We start from the raw sequence: 15,675 nt of genomic DNA, 5'->3' as shown, positions 1-15,675 counted from the left end.
GGATACAAAATTAGCTAAGACCGAGATCTTGAATTTGTAAATTTATAGTAAAAATTGTATATAATGTACACAATATAGACAAAAATGTTATATTAGGTATTGAAATCCTTTTGGGAGAAAAATTTTTGGAGCTCAGTGCTCAGTATATATTCAGCACAAAATGGACATTCCGTAAGCATGTGTTCAAATAAATGAATAAACCATAAACAAACAGAAATCCCACATACGCATGTTTCAAAGCAACTATTTTTTGTTGTTGTTAGCTCCCATGGTTTCTATGGTTTAGGAACTTTGGAAGAGGCTCAGCTGAGTGGCTGTTTCAGAGTCACACATAGATGCAATCAGATGATGGTTAGAGGTAGTGGTAGAAAACCAGGAGGCCGGACCAGCTTCTGGCTGCCTTGGCATCTCTTTCTGTTTATGTAGTCTCAGAGTGTTTCCAGGTGGGTAGGTTCAGCATGGCACAGCCTCATGGGAGTTGGAGTTTTTATAAGTCTGGAAGAACAAAAGTCTTGGAGCATCACTCCTCTCAGACCTTGTTCTGCTAGTCACAACAGTCGAAGAATGAGCTCCTGTTTACGGAGAAGGAGCATAGGCTTTACTTCTTCCTGGCAATAGTGTCACAGGTACATTTAAGAAGACTGTGTGGAGTACCAGATACTGTGGTTACCTGTGGAAAACAAAAGAGTGAATTCAATCTGTTTTAAAGTTATATAGAGTAAGATTCTTACAGTTCATTTCTTGCTTTTAAAAAAATAACATATATGTCATGAAACCCGAAAAAAAAAAAAAAAGGATGTGAATTTAGAATCAGAAGTGATTATAAATTATTTATAAACCCTTCAATTTCTATGTCGTTCTGTATAGTGTTTCTCCTAAATTTATATATTTTGATGCATGAGATTCTCATTTAGGTTCTATTTATAAGATTTGCTGATCAATATCTGCAAATAAAACAATCTAATTCAGTTACTACAATCACATGTATACACAAAATCTATCAAATTGATTATTTGGCAACATATAGCAAAAAACCCCAAAACAAATATAAACCAAGAACACTAATCCACCAACACACACACACATAATCATGAAAGCAAACCAAGACAAAAACTTATGACAAGTTTAATTTACCTAACCTTTTACTTGTTAACAAGTTGACTTATATGGCATAGGAGATGGTCTTATTTAACAAAGAATGTATATATATATCTCCTCAGATTTGATTTTGGCAAGTGTTGCATAAAGTTGACAGCTACGTGTGTTCTGTTTACATAGCATGCAAAGCATCTCTTAACTCTAAGAGCACTGTGAGATTTATGAAACATTTCAGGTGAATAGGATGCCATTTAGAGTACTGGTGTGGTGCTATAGGATACACACTGGGTTGCTAACCACAAGGTCTGTGGTTCAAATCCACCAGCTTTTCCTTGGGTCGTTTTTTACAGGGTCGCTATGAGTCAGAACCAACTAGTTGGTACTTAACAATAAAATAACATGATACCATTTGATGTATCAGAACAAGATAATGTATCACCTCTACTTTGCTTTGTACATATTCATACAAAGAAAGAACACTGAAGGACCAGTAGTATAAACTACAATACTTCTATGGTGATAATCGTCATCTGGTCACAAGACTATGGAAGCCTTTCAGTGGAAAATGTGAAAGAATAGCTGTTTCAGTAGCATCTTTTGATTTCTGGATCTCACTATTCACAACAGGAAATGCCAAGCACTATGGAGTCCTAGTGTGGTGTTATAGGACAAGCACTAGACCTCAAGGTCTGTTTGAACTGCAAGTCAGTGGTTCAAACTCACCATCCATTCTTAAGAAACCCTATACAGGCTCTCTATGAGATGGAGCCCACTCAATGACACTTAACAACAACAATATAAACATATTACTATTTAAATGAGGAAGCAAAGTAAGAACCCACCTTTTCAAAGTAGACTTCATGAATGATACACTTTGAATACTAAAGCAAATTACTATTGAAACACCTTCTTTTTACCTTTTGTCTTTTAAAACTGAGGACCCCATTTAAAACATTAAAGATTTGGTTAAAGTGCAGACTGAAAAGAAAATATTTTGCTCTGTGTTGACCTTTATTATTGTAAATATGGAGAAAGAAGTATGTTAAAGAAAAAAATTGTTCTAAAAATAGCATCTGAATATCATTTATAAATAAAGTACAAACTTACTTAATTCATTATGAGGATATTTAAATATGAGCTAGTGTTTAAAGTACAATATTACGAGGGAATTCTGTAGGTTTCTTGTTGCTGAGAATTTGGGTACTGATTTTACTTTCAGGCTTTTATTTTTTTCTGTTGTTGTTGTTATAAATACCTCATAGCATCAGAAGAAATAATAGCTCAGCATCTGTCTTCTCTGCTGCAAATACCATTTCAGTTCATTCATCTACTTCATGTGTTTTGAGCTGCTGGATTCAGACCTAGGGAAAAATATATTTTTCTTTTTCTGCAGTATTTCTTGCTTTATTTTAGTTACCTCAATAACTCTTTTCTTTGTTCTACTTTGGAAGGTATTGCCACTGAAAAACTTTGTAACTTATATTTTCTGTCTGAGACCCAGGAAAGTTTTTCAGTATTTTCTTAACAGCACATGGGTGGCCTCTTCACTTAAGAAATCCAGGCATAAAGTAAGTAACTGAATTCTGTCTTGTGACTTCAACAATATCCCTGGGTATACACAATGCTGGGTATAGAGAACCATATAAAATGGAATTATAATTAAAATATTTGATTTGGCTCATTTTATTGTTATTCACTGTCTTAATGAATACTTATGAGGGGATAATTTTTCTAGTCCTTAATCATTCCATTCTCAGTACATGACTATAAGGCCACGTCCAAACATGCTGGGCACTCAATGAGTAGGTCAGCATATTCTTATTTAAAATAGAAGTGAGGTATGAAGAAAGTTGGATAAATCAAAATATAAATAGAGGTTGAGTCTACTGAACTATCTGCATTGTGAGACATCTCTTCATCCAAGACAACAATACTGCGATATATCTAGTCATTGTAATGTCTAAGCTATTACATTAATGACTGAACAGATGTAACTAAAAAGGCTTTAAATCATTTCCGCATTAATTTGAGAGAGGACTTGTGTAAACCATTGAAATTTAATTTTAGAATCCCATCCAGTAAGCTGGAAACAAAACAAGACAAAAAAATACCCCAAAATGACAAAAACAAAAGATGTGGTTAACTGGAGGTTCTGAATTTTGCTTTATGTCTGTTACAAAATTGGGGTTTTATAACCAAAGAGGAGTGATAGATAAATCAGAAGGAAATGATGTCATTTCTAACATTTAGTAGATTAAAAAGCTTTGAAAGCATTATTAACCTCATCTTGAAAATTCTAGGAAAAGGGGTGGGGGAAGTTACTATTTGCCTTTTATACTAAAGCCAGTAATAGTAAAATATCAAAACTATCAGTATATAATGAGAAAACACTGAAGTTGTCAAGACTTCATTTTGCTTGGATCCACTATTAACACTCATAAAAGCAGCAGTCAAGAAATCAAATGAAGTATTGCATTCAGCAAATCTGCTGCTGCTGCAAAAAAAACTTTTTTTTTTAAGTGTTGAAAAACAAAGATAGCAGTTTGAGGACTAAGGTGTACCTGAGCCAAGCCATGATATTTTCAACCATCTCATATGCATGTGAAAATTGGAGAATGAATAAGAAAGACCACAGAATTGATGCATTTGAGTTATGGTGTTACAGAAGAATATTAAAAGTACTATGGACTGCCAGAAGAACAAACAAATCTGTCTTAGAAGAATTACAGCCAGAATGCACTTTAGAAGCCTGGATGGTGAGACTTTGTCTCTCATACTTCAGACATATCACCAAAATGGATCTGTCCCTGGAATAGGACATCATTTTGGTAAAATGGAGGGTCAACAACAAAAAAAAGGAATACCCCCCAACAAGATGGACTGATACAGTGGTAGTGCAGTGGGCTCAAATATAACAAAAATTGTGAGGATGATGCAGAACCAGGCAATGCCTTTTTCTGTTGTGCATAGGGTCACTATGAGTCGAAACCAACTCAATGGCACCTAACAGCATACTATGTATATTTTGAGTAGAATCTGACATGCATATATACATATGACATATATGACATATATGAGACTATTCTATATATATATATGTATATATATACACATATATATTAGAGTCCTGGTGTGGTATTATAGGGTAAACACTGGATTTCTAACTACAAGGTTAGTAGTTTAAACCCACCAGTTGCTTCTCGGAAACTCTATACAGGATCACTATAAGTCAGAACCGACTTGATGGCACTCAACAACAACAATATAACAACATATATAACAATATAACAACAGGGATGCTATGAGTTGCTATATTGTTGTTGCTCTGTGTAGGGTTTCTGAGGCTTAAATCTTTGCAGTGAAAGCCTCATCTTTTTCCTGTGGAGTGACTGTCAGGATTGAACCATGGACCTTGTGGTTCTCAGTTCAGTGCTTATTGTATGGAGCAACTGCTTTCCTATGCATATGCATACACACACACATGCGTATGTACACACACATATGTACACACACACGTACACATGTATACATACATACACATGTATACAAAAGTATGTGTACATACATATGTATAGGAGAACAGTTGCTCCCTACAATATACATGTCTGGATACAGAATATACTTCTCTGAGTACACAAACCCACTGAATGAGACTAAATCAGTTCTCCTCACACCCCCCTAACTTTCTTTTCTTCAATGTCTTCCTTCAAGACTTTCTTTGATATTCTCTTCCTAGAATGTTCTAGTTCTGTTTCCCAGCTCATTGACCACTTGTTTGTCATGGAATCTTTGTTTAAGCTGGATATTATTAAGTGTACCAGTGACATAGTACATAAATAGTCTAGACTGATCTGATAGGATGGGGAAGATAGGCTTATCAGTCTATTGATGAAATGCTTCTTAACTTTTTAGATCAAGAGTGGATTGGATCAAGAATGTATCATCAAATGGAGATTTGAAATGAACTTCTCCATTCCAAGGAGGAAAAAATCATGATTAGAGTTGGCTTCTGCCTTCTTAGGCTCCTAGACTTTTTCACTTAAGACTGAGCAACTAAATGTATACATGCTTTCCAAGAAAACTCCCACTGAATTTACAAACATTGTACTCTAATTTCTAACTTAGTGTATTAGTTCAAAAACATTAGCATTGTTCACAAATTATCCCAAGTATGCAAAATAAGTCAGGCATCACAGAATGTGTACTTCACAGCTGTTCTTCCTGTGAACAATTGTCAAGTTGTCTTAGCAATTGATACAGACATGTTTGTGAGCAACACTGATGTTCATTGTTAGATCTTTACCTGCCCTTTGAAACTATTGTGTAGTATGAGGGGTCTCCAAAATGTTCATGAATACCATGGATTTGAGAGATAATGGCATTTTCTACGAATTTTTTTGAAGTCCCTTTGTATTAGGTGCAGGTTCTAAAGTGACTCAAACCAAAAACTTGAAGATGTACAAACTAAGATAAGTGACTCTTTTCAGTTAATACACTGGAAAAATAGAACAAAGGAAATTTCACATGACTTTTTGATTTTCTGAGCTGAAATTTATTCTCACGTAGAGTAACATACACTCAAACACACATACATATGCCACCAATATATATGCACATCGCCATCACTGAAACTGGGTTCACATGCTATTCAATGAATTTCAGTGGCATAGTTTAACCAAAACTTTGTCAAACAAGAGTTTTCAAAGTAAATCTTTTAGAATCTCAACTCATTCCTATCAGATTTCATTCTATCTAGTCAGCCTTTTGCTGGTCAGGATCAACATTAAATCAACATTCCCCATCAGGTAGATGGCAAGAGATATTTTAGTTTTAGGTTTTTTTTTTACAGCAAAACGACCCAGCTTTTCTTGTCATTTAACTTTGGTAACAGTATCATTCACTTTTCTCCTTGCTGCTCTGTTGAAGTATATTTAAATTTTCCTTACACTATGTAGTGAACACTATTCTAGAGAATGTCTAACTCTATCTAAGTTCTTTTGATTTGCAACGCATGGCTTTAGCAATGCATCTCAACGTATTATTTACTTTTGTCACTGAAGATCTACGTTGGGAAGTCATCTTAGAAATTTGCTTTTCAGGATAACTTCCTGGTTATATCCAATTTCTACTTAGCATGCATATACCTTCTACCTGGAATACCCACAAATAATTCAAATTTTCTTAATTTTATTAAACTAGGAAATAGCATGGCTGATTCTAGGCCATCAGATTACATACTTACACAGTAAGGAAAAAGTACGTCTAATTTTCTAACTAGAGACTAAGGATGAAATTGAAGACAAGGAGTGAAAGAGTAATTCTTTGGTGTTAGTGGTAAAGCATGAACAAGCAACGTTGCCAAGAGATACCTCATATATCAAAACAGTTAAAGTTAAGTGCTGTGGAGCCTGTTTGACTCATAGTAACCCCATATAGAATTTCTGAGGAGTGGTTGGTGGGTTTGAACGACCTCGTGGTTAGATGTTCAGTGCTTATCCTACAGTATGTTATCAGGACTCTAAAAGCAAGACCACTTTATTTTACAGGCAGTAAAGTCCTAGTGTGGTGCTGTGGGATAAAGCACTGGATTGCAAGTTTGGTTTGAACCATAAGGTCAGCAGTTCAGACTTACCAGTCACTCCTTGGTGGGAACCCTATACAGGGTTGCTATGAGTCAGAACTGACTCGACAGCACTTAACAATAACAAAGCATGGATACTGTTCTAAATATTCCTCTGTTCTTTCTCAGAATGAGCCCTATTGTGGTGCTGTAGGATAAACACTGGACTGCCAACACAAGGTCAGTTGTTCACACCCACCAGTCACTCCTCAGAAACCCTATACAGAGACTCTATGAGTCAGAATCAACTTGAATCAACATGACGACACTTAACAGCAATGCATGAATACTATTCTAAATAGATCTCTATTCTTTCTCAATTTGTTTATATCAAGCACAGTAGGAGAGAAAGGTTGGTTTCTTGTGAAGGGAGCCAATCCATAACTATTGAGACTAGCAGAGCTGCTGCCAACTATGATGGGGTTTGGAATCTACCACTGCAAGGAAGCCATCAGTGAGCACCCTCCCTCCATGTAGTCCATTTGGTAGCATGTTTGACAAATCCATTTCCCATAAACAGGGGTGGCTTTGAAGAAAACAAGAACATAAAGACGAGGAATAAATGTAGTGTTTTAATTGATAGTTGTTTGACCACTGAAGCACTTTTAAGTTTTTAGGATGATATATATATCGGTTGTACTAGTCCTCAATTCTGTACTCCCTATGAATTTAGTCCATTTCCCAATCTTGGAAATGATTCTTTCCATTTTAGGATCCAAATCACTACTGTGAGTAATTAAAAAGCAGGGCTCTTCCCTACTGGTAACCTCTTTCCACCTTGAAATAATCCTATTTACTGTCACTGTTGTGCCTATGTCTGGCCCTTCAACCAATTTTCAGGCCCGCTCGCCAGCTCTTTGCCTGTTGTGGAACTACACTTGCCTTTTTGAAACGTTTCCTGACAGTGTATGTGTGGTATTAAACGTGCACGCAGTTTCTCACCATGTTTCTCCTTTGTGCCAATTATATATCCTGATTTGGCCTTTTGTGTCATGGAAAACAATTTTATTCCTGACTTACACAAATTCTCTTCTCCAGCAAAACTGAATGTGTGTAGCAACAGTTACCAGCATGCCTGGGATGGTCTCTGTCCCATCTATCAAGTGGTAGCTTAGTGCCACTTCCATGTTCACCCTACTTAGAAATTCTTTGGCATCCATTGTCTGCATTATTTGTAGAAGATGCTCAATAAACATTTGCTGACTTGAATTTTACATTTCCCCCATCAAAATATAAGCTCTTTGGGAGCAGGGATCAAAGTCTTAGTGTATATTGCAATATGCTTATTGTATTAACCCCTTACCATTGAGTTCATTCTGACTCATAGTCACCCTATAAGACAGGGTAGAATTGCCCCTATAGGATTCCCAAAGCTATAATCTTAACAGAGATCCTGGTATGGTTATGTAGGATAAGCACTGGACTGCAAACCAAAAAGCTGGTGATTCAAACCCTGCAGCTGCTCCTTGGAAACTCTATATAGGATCACCATGAGTTGGGACTGACTCGACGGCACTTAACAACTATATAAATAAAAGACATCTTTCTCCTGTAGAACAGCTAGTGGGTTTGAAACACTTACTTTTGGTTAGCAGCCAAGCACTTAACCACTGTACCACCAAGGGACATGTGTATATATATATATATATATATATATATATTGGTTTGGGGATGGATTTGATGAACTATTTTTATCTTCAGAAAAGTCAGATTTCTGGTTTGTCCAAATTCTTTTAAGCCTTATGCTTGAGTCTGTACTCTCTCAAAGGACTCAGCTGTCTTCCCCACTAAGCCACTTTCCAATTTCTGACTCCAAAAGGTCTTGCAGTTTATATCTTATGAGGCATAAAAGCACTTGTCCAGTTGGTTTCTATGTAGGAATAGCTAAAATGGCAATAATATGGCACTTGTTAGTTTTTTAAAAAATGGAATGAAGGAAGGCTTTTAATTGTATGGGAAATTTAATTAGATTTAGGCTAATTAAATTCATTTTTTATATTAACATGTTCACAAATATTATTGCATCTCGTTAGATTTCATTCTTCTAGCCTTACTGAAGAATATTCAGTAGTAGTTTCAGATTACAATAAGTTCATTATGAAGATAAGGTGGAATTAGTGCAAGAAGCTCAGCTGGTTGAAGGGGTCTGTACTTTAATTACTGCAGAGGGTATGCATATTAATTACAACACAAGTGATATTTACTGTACCTCAGGAACATATGACAGGGTAAAGATACTGACAGCACCAGCTAATAAACTCAGTATGATAATGAGGAGAAAAGACCATAAAAATAGAAGGAAATAAAATTATTCATAAAGTATATTGATCCCAAAGTAAAGACATTAAGCTCTGATGAAGGGCAACAAAAGGGAAGCTCCTCACTTTATCAAACAAATAACCAAAGTACAGAAATGTTAGCAGGGAGACAGATTGTCATTATACTGGTCACATGATCACACTCCAGAGAGTACACAGGAGTCATAAAATGGGAGATTTTTAATAAATCAGCAGAAAGCCATACTGTCACCTGCAGGAACCGAGGTCGCAGTGGCTAAGGACAGCTCCTTAGAGTGGAGAAGTCAGATATGCTGGCGTGTAACTTGGAAGGAACCAGGTGCATACAAAATCAGAAACAAGAGCCCCTGTCCTCTCTAGAAAAGCAAAGGGCCACCTAAGGATGCTGGGAAATTTGCTGTCAGTAGCAGCCCAGAGGCCATGGTCCACTTTCCCCAGTGGTTTGAAATCACCAGCTATGGGGGGTGGAAAGGTAGGTGTCTGTTGGATAATTTTCCCCAGGAAATTCACAACTAAGCCATGATCCAATCTAGATCTATTTGTCTTAAAGAAATTTCACATTTTGACCAAGAGTGATTCAGTTTGAATTTTGTTTTCTTTCTCGTGTTTTTGCCTGGGTTTTCCCAAAGGAATAGGGATTTCTGTATAGTTACCTTACTTGCTACCAAACATTTGCAAACAAGCACATTTATAAAAGCAAAGAGCTAAAATTCTAATTTCATAGCAAATAGTCTGTATAGCCAGATTTTCGTGAAATACTTGTTATTTGTGGGCTTATAAGACACCATTGGGATCATAGCTGACTTACCATGGATAAAAAGTATACTAGCTACTTATTCTAACACACTGTAGAATGGAAATAAACTTTTGACATTTTTTTGACTTTAGTTTTTAAGGGAATCATTTTTATAAATGTATGTATGAAAAGTGACCTTGTAATAGATCTATGCCATATAGACTTGCATAGATGGGCTCACTGAGTTTACATACAACACACAGTTCTGGCTGTTGTTAAGTGTTGTCATGTCAGTTGTAACATATAGCGACCCTGTGTAGGGTTTCCAAGGAGCAACAGCTCTAGTTAGGATACCTCTAAAAAGTAATAGTGAACTTAGAGCAGATGAAGAGAAAGGGATAGCTAAGACAGTGTATTACATAGCCTTGGATCTTAGTAGCAGTATTAGAGTTGTTTGAAGATAAAATACAAAAGCAGAAATGTTTCACTTTGGTTAAAATATATAGACTTACGTATAAGAATGATACATCCGATTACAAAATGAACTGATGGAAAAATTCTCTTTTGCAACTTGGACAAAACAGATGAAAGGAAGTACTAAGTCACCCAGATCTCAAGTGTTTTAAGTTATTAATTCTAGGGTCGAAGAAAAGACAACTCTAGATACAACCGTGAAGTAAGGGACATCAGCCCCTTCCTAGCTCTGTCTTCATCTTATGACATCTATCCCCAATTTGAGACTATTTCCTTGTTAGCCTTTTTCTATTTTGGTGGTAGGATTAAGAGGTCATTTCACTTAAATTGTAGGAATATTTTTTATTTTAAGACAACAGTGCTTCATGTAAACAAATTCCACTTACATGTTAAGATTTGACTATCAATGAAGTAGTTCTGTCTGAACAGAAGGATCCTTCTGGCACTATCCATATAGATCAAATAGTTAGAAACATGGCCCACAGAAATGGCCAGGCATAGTTAGTATGTGTGTAGATAAAGAGGGGATAATGCAGGTTTTATTATTGCTACTGGTTATTTTCACCAATGATACTTTGGGGTGAAAGCACCATGGATGTAGGACTCTGTCATACCTGAAACATGGTAGGCAATTGCATAATGAATCTTTGCTGAATAAATGAACAAATGATTGAATGATTGAAGGAATCCACCCCAGGTAGCATTTCTTCCACACTTGAAAATCACTGGTAGTGTTATTTGTGGTACCTAGTGAGTTTGGTGCTGTCTATAACATTAGAATCTGGCTTTTTGTGCTAGCACTCCCCCATACCAATATCTACAATGTAAATGCTGGCCAGAGCTGATTACCACTGTCGAGTGGCTAAGCATTTCCACTGTATTTGATGTAAAGGATATAAGTGATGATAGGAGATTGATGCACTTCTGTTGAAATCTGGAACATAAAGTTGTCTATAGTTCACCAGTTGGGATCTTCAGATAGTTTTAGGATAAATATAAGTAGCTTTAGCAGGCTTTCAATTGTCATGATGTTGATGTATGTCTTTTTTGTCCAAAATATCCTGAAACAAGAAAATGGTTTAGTTGCATGCCAATTATATATACTAGTTCTTCAGGAAACAGATGGAAAAACTCCAAGTCTATGACCATATCAAGTATGATTTAAGCTAGGGTATTTATTGGCATTGAAGAATCAGAACCATTGGCAAAATAGGGAAAGACTCCGTTTTAAATGATGCTGAATATAGTTTTGATATTCATTCAGTGTTTTGTCTTCGTGAAGGTTTTAAATTTTTTCTTCTTATTATTTTTAGTGGTCTTCTCGTAGGTTCTTATTGCTCATGTGCCATTTCATTTGTCCTGAACTTCTTTCTTTTCTCCATATACATTACTTCAAGGATCTGCAGTTCATTTTTCACCTTAGGGATCCATCTTCCTTCTATCTAGTTTGGTTCTGATGCTTACGTCTGCAAATGATACTTTCTCTTCTGTACATTCCCCCTTTAATAGCTAATTTTTGAATTTACCATTCTGGAAATGCTCTCTTTTATTCCTAGTGGAGTCCTAGCCAGAAAAAGTTGAGTTTCTTGAGAAATGGTAGAATGAGGGTATCTATTTTATTGTTTTTAATGAGAAGGGTAGTCCTTAGCTTCTCTCATTTATTTCTTTTGTGACTAATGGGGAGATAAAGAATGTTCGATGGAATTATTAAGTAGACGTAGATCCTGATGTTTAAGCATGTGCTTGTAGAAAGCAGAAGATTTAAGAGTTAAAATCACCAGCAAGAACAAATGTGTTGTACCAAGTGAAGATTGGGATAACAATCTATATCTCGAAGTTAAGAAACTCATTATTTTTACATTTGAATAAACATATGGCAATCCTGCTGTATTATGTTGGACGAAATGAAATATTTAAGTTTAAACAAAATAATTGACCTTTAAAATATGATATTACACTTGACCTACTATGATTTTTAATATCTCAAGTTACAGCGAACAACAAAATGATCTTTTAACTACATAGAAATGTTGTTAATGTTCATTGCAGTGAAGGAAAACTTAGGAAAAATAATCCAAGCATTTGAACCTCATTGCAGGGTTTAATTCTTTTAAGTTCCTCTAATTCTGAGTGATATCTTACAGCAAAATTTTAGAAAGTTACATTTTTGCTATAAACAGAGTTCTGTTTGTATTGTTCGATAATTAGAAAAAAGTACTTCTTGAAAATATGAGGAAGTAAGATTGAATAGATAATTTAAAAATATAACATTTTAATCAATAAATGAGATGGACATGGTTACCTTGGCCCACTTTCTTTCTTAAACCTTGTAAATCTTCATAAATTTCTTTCCTCTTTTAAGTTCATGTTGTATATTCATTATCTCACAGTGGGAGTCATAGTCAAGGATTTTTGTCTTAGGTTGTAACTCTGTAAAGAGTATCTTAAAGTACTAATGCATTGAGCAGCCTCCAAAATGTCTAAATGAACAGCGTGAAAAGCAATAAAGGAAGAGAATACAAAACTTGTGAAGGAAAATTCATGAATATCTTCAGAAATTGTCCAATTGGAAAGTATCACTAGGAACCTGCAGCATAAAGACAGAAAGAGTGAAGGTGTCATGTGCTGTGTCAGCTATCTGGTGTAACAATAACAAATACCCAAACCAAAATGTTTGATTTCATTTGAGAAGGATCGTTTTTTTCAGTTACCTTTTTTTGAAATAATCCCCACCCTCTGTTCCCTCATTCCTGTTACAATTAGTCATTACCTACTGTTGCTTGAGATTTGTTGGCAGTCTCTAACTGCAATCTGTTGCTCTGTGACCGATCAATTATTTCAGCCCACAGACTCATTCCTGAATTCAGTGAAAATGAATACATACATACATATATATATATATATATATATTCACATATATATGAAAAGAAAAATTCCAAGTCACACTGCCCTGACTAATGTGGCAGATCATTCTTTAAAAAGGATGCTCTTAGCAGAGACCATTAATCAATCCTGCATAATATATAAGGGGAGTGGATAAGACACTAAGTGACCTCTATGTGGAACAAGTTCAAAGAGTCCACATATGTCGACTGTAGAATGTGAAGTATGTTCGTTTACTCTCGTCATTTTTAAAGGAGACAATTTCAACACAATATTTTAGTTAGAGAAGAGTAGTTGCTTCTGAGCCTTCTGAAGAGAATTTGTAGAAACCCTGTTGTTTATACCCACACATATATAGATGTATACACACACCACTGAGTTTAAATAATCCCAGTAAGATTCATATTGCTTGGGTTTTTCAGCAAAAGAAATTATAGTTCTCTTGCAATCAATTTAACAGTCATAGCTTTGGTGTAGCAAAATATATGCTTCGTAGCCCTTCAAAATTTACGCAGTTTGTGTGTATGTGTGTGTGTGTGTGTGTGTGTATATATATATATATATATATATATATATATATATATATATGCTGTATATATTTTGAAGTGATTCGTATGTTGAAATTTTTCCTCACTTAAAGCCATGCTGCATAATTGATTGGGAGATTTAGTCTCATAGCAGTCTATATTTTGCAGTAAAGAAGAGGCTATTTGAAACGCTTCTGAGGTTTTCTTTCTTTCTTTTTAAATGCTTTACTTTATTGCAAGAAAAGGAAAAACTAGTCATTATTTAGCAAGATAGTATTCATGGTGGTTTTGTTCTGGACAATGCTGAAATAAGTAACATTACTACATGGCAAGATAAATATGTAAAGATCATTTTGACTCAGTATGACCCTTTCTGGTCTAACAACGCCTCCCCCTCTCCCCCCCCCACATACACACACTCTCATTAACATTTTAAACAATGTAGTCCTTTGGGTTTGCTACCTTACATACCCAGGAACTGTTTGCTTAGTAAAGCATTTCTATACAATATGATCTCCTTAATAGCAAGGCCTGGACAGTAAGAACTGCGAAATAAAGAAGAAAATTGATTGGCTAGTTAGATAAATAATGTTGAATAAAAAAGGCAGATGTTTTACTGTATTTTATATGTGGGTGGAACACTTACAACCTGTAGGTGTACATTTTCTCAATGCATTACCTAACCACTGCCTTGGTTGGTCCTTCACCTTTAAGAGTTTTTAAGGGACCTTCCTTGTTTGACTCCCTGAAGACTGAAGACTACCAGCTTTATTTACTCTAAAACTAACACAAGGAAGTCATTCATGAGAAATTATGCTAACCACTTGAAAAAATGCTTTAAAAATGTTTCTGTGATCATTGAAATTGAACTTAAATAACGTATATGAGCCATTTTGTTGTTGTTAAGTGCCGTCGAGTCGGTTCCGACCCATAGGGGTTAGGTTTTTTTTAAAAAGGCTTGCATTTTTAGACTAAGAGTTTATTTTACCAAATCCTTTTATAAGGAGAGGCAAAGTTCCAAAATAAAAAGTACTATGGAAATTCAGGACTGAAACTGTTACTTCAAATAAGTAAGGGCCATAGAAAAGGGTAATTGTTATGTTTTGTTTTGCAGAATTAACCTGCTTTATAATCGTTTAAGATCTTTTTTTCTTCCCAAACTTAAAGGCCATTTCTTTTCTCTTCTTTTTTTGCAATTTGGATTTATTTATTTATAGTTTTATAACTTCCACAAACCAAAATTAAAAAGAAAAAACTTGCTTAAAAAAAAAATCACCTAAATTGATGCACTAATTTATTGAAACATGTACTTTCAGTATCATTTCATTGTATGTGGACTCTGAAGACTTTATCAGATTACTTGGGTTCAGATAAATAACAGGAAACATAAGAGTTAATTCAAACATATTCCTTTGTTCTGATAAATTATAACTAGCACCCTAGTATCTGAGGTTCTATCTAAGGAGGTTCCCCCACCCCCACCCCCGGTATGTTTTATCCACCATTTAAAAACACATTTGAAATATATTGCAATTGTGTGAGAAGTGACATAAATACATTTGGTGATTAATATTTATTTGATCAACTGTTAATGCAACAACATGAGTTCTAATTTGAAACTGCATAAGCTCCTTTTTCAGTAATCCTGCCTTACAAAGCCTTTCATTTGCTACATCACAGGCTGATCTTGGGAAAGAGAACCTGTCATATGTACTTTTCCCAACTCCTTTTCCAACTTAAACTATTGAAACAGGAGAGTGGGCATTGAGTCCCCTTTCCAGGTGTTCTCTATTGAAACTTATAAAATTAGTGTGGGGAGAGTGAAAATCTTGAAGTCTAGGCTGGAAGGTTGCTTCCTGAAAGTTTGGACCGATAAAATATGTTCCAGCTGTAACTATTTGAAAGTCTCTAGCTACCTTATCTGTGATTTATAAACACACACATACTGTAAAATGGCAGGATAGAGATCTAGAGGACATGTCTCAATATTAAATAAAGATCCTGTTCTTTTTTCATATGATTACTCCTATTGTTTTATAT

Source organism: Chrysochloris asiatica, unplaced genomic scaffold (assembly GCF_000296735.1).
Source record: "Chrysochloris asiatica unplaced genomic scaffold, ChrAsi1.0 scaffold00114, whole genome shotgun sequence".
Classification (NCBI taxonomy): Eukaryota; Metazoa; Chordata; class Mammalia; order Afrosoricida; family Chrysochloridae; genus Chrysochloris; species Chrysochloris asiatica.
This window is presented reverse-complemented; position numbering follows the sequence as displayed.